The 2,674-nt window shown below is 41.4% G+C and overlaps 1 pseudogene; it reads left to right on the forward strand.

The window, feature by feature from the left end:
- The first annotated feature begins 730 nt into the window (after positions 1 to 730).
- LOC112482574 lies at positions 731 to 849 on the forward strand (annotated as a pseudogene).
- Positions 850 to 2,674: the final 1,825 nt, after the last annotated feature.

Raw genomic sequence — 2,674 nt, forward strand, 5'->3', positions numbered from 1 at the left:
AAGCAGGACGTTCATATTTCTTGCTTTCAATCTCCTTTATCCCCACTCCCACAGTTACTTAAGCATCCTGGAGACTTATTCAGTCCAAAGAGTCTGTCATGTCCCCAAATGCCAGTAGGTAAAGAACTAGAAAGTCTGATTACTCTGTTGTGACCTTCAGTTTATGGTAGCCATGATTTATTTTCAGGTCTGCAGTGGTCAGGATAGTCTAAGAACTGTGCCGTCCAACTTGTCATTATCCGATCATTTAAGGATGCCCTTTCTTCGAATCTAGATCGGCCAGATGTTGATGGCACCATTGGTGCAGATTTATTTTTAAGTTTATGTTCATATGTTCAACCAAATGATCCTAGAGCCCAATCACTGTGCAAGAAGCGCTGTGCGTGCAGGCTCTGCCATCCCTGTTCCCTCCACCATCCTTTTTCCATCCACTTGGTCCAGGAGTCGAGTCTGGGTTATCAGTCCAGACTCCCCATTTCTTCCTGCTGGTGTCCCCTTTGGGACCCTAGGGATCCTTTCCTACTGACTGAGCCTTCCAATCTATTAGATAATTTCTAATACAATCAGTGGTTCTCAAAAAGGTAGCTTTCCTGGCAGTGAAGGAAACCACAAAATCCGTGAACTTACAAAGAATCATCTAGTCCAAATCCTTTATTTTAGAGATGAAGAAGAAAGAAATAAAGGCAAGGGCTCAAAAAATAGTAGCTGATATCAGTAAGAGATCTGGATCTACAGCGGCCATGCTACCCTGAACAAGCGCGATCCCATATGATCTTGGAAGCTAAGCAGGGTCAGGCCTGGTTAGTACTTGGATGGGAGACCACTTAGGAAGACTAGGTGCTATAGGTGTAAAAAATAAAAAATAAGAGATTGTAAGCTGACAAGGTCCTTGCAATCTGTGAGGTCAACCGAGAGTTGCCTTGCCTAAAAAAAAAAAAAAAGAAAGAAAAAAAGAAAAAAAGAGATCTGGAAGCAGAAAACCCCAATTTTAGTGTTCTGCATCTATTAGTTTAATTATATCATGCCACGATCAATGAAACTCCTCCTGGAAAGCTTTATCTTATAGTTTGTTAGCCTGAAGAATGATTATAACAAGCCACGCGCTTCTTGGAATTGCGGGGCCATCCTTTTATATGTCCTGCTTTGTAACTTACAATGGGAACTTTAGGTGGTAGCTAGATATTGAAGCTACTTTCATAAAACACACTTTTTATACCATTTTTTAAAAATTATTTTTCAAAGGTCAACCAACATTTTTTTTTTTAAAAAAAGGAGAGGGAGTAATGAAATATAGAATTGTCATATATGTTTATGTCTGCAAATGCTTGCATAGTAACTCAGCTATTCTTTGAATATCACTGTGTTGAGTGGATTCCTCTAAGACCTCTGATTCCATGAGTTGGGCCCAAACCACTGAGGTCACATTCAGATGGCCGATTGAAACTCTCGACTGAATTTTTCTACCCCAATACCTCTTTATGTGTCTTCATGTAGAATCTTGTTTCCAATTGGTTCTTTGCACTTTCTCCTCAGGCTGTGTAGCTAGTTTCCTTCCCTTATCTCAGACCTGTACCTTTCCAAGGCTGAAAACACTACAGCAAAACCTAGTTCATAGGTCCAGACATTCAGCTGTTGTTTTGTCACATTGCCTCTCCTGTGGAACTTCTGCAAATTTACGAATGTGCATACACAGAGGTTTCTGTGAGGTGTGAGCAAACCACAGAAAGATCTAGTACTGCTTTCCTTCTCATGAATAGTTCCTACCACCTTACGGTGGCCTGACTGAGAACATGAAAGCAGGCCACTCAAATGACTCCTCCTTGAACTCCCAGAATGCCTTTCCAAATCTTCTCCGAACCGTTGGTTCCCCCAGACCGGTGGTAGGGGACCTTTAGACTATCCTGCTAAAAAATGTTCAGTTTGCCTCATTACGTACCTTGCTACATTTCTTGCCTTGGAATCCAGCTCAGAGCCTGGGCACACGATAGACGTTCAGGGAATATGGGTTGAATAAAAAGATAATAAATTAGTGACCCGATTGGATGAAGAACTTTGTCCTGGGCTAAGAGAGAAAGGTAGGAGGCAGTGAGTGAAGGTGGGTGAGGGTTGGGTGTGCCATAGGCCAATAGGAGTGTTGGGAGTGGTTAATGTTGATTTCATAGATGAATTAAGACTTTTGATAACCCTGTACATACACTACCGTAACGTTATATAAATCACACACTTAGCTTGTAGTTATAAGGTGCTAAAATAACTATGAAAAAATGAGTCCGTCAATCAAACGGTTGTATTGCCTGCACGAAAGCCAAACAACAAACTTGACTGACTTTTTTCTCCTCTGAATTGACCTTTTGTTTTGTGACACACCACTGTAGCACAAACTGCCAGTTTAAGGCCGTGCTTGACTGTCTAGTGATTACAGCATTCTGCAGGTCCCTGTGTGAACGAGGAAGCAAAGGAAATTTGCTAAGCCACAATGCTGGCTCAGCACACACTTGTTAAAGTCGGTGATTGAGGTCGTTTAATCATCGAGATTATCAGGGGGTTGTTTCTTTTTCCAAGGCATTATACAGGGGGTCAAATGGAGAAAGGAGTAGAATAAATGTGGAAAGTAGGTTCTATGTTGTGATCTCACCAATTTAAAGACAACTTTTTTTCAACTCGTCGTAGGGAA

This window comes from Pteropus alecto, unplaced genomic scaffold, assembly GCF_000325575.1.
Source record: "Pteropus alecto unplaced genomic scaffold, ASM32557v1 scaffold185, whole genome shotgun sequence".
In the NCBI taxonomy this organism is placed as follows: domain Eukaryota; kingdom Metazoa; phylum Chordata; class Mammalia; order Chiroptera; family Pteropodidae; genus Pteropus; species Pteropus alecto.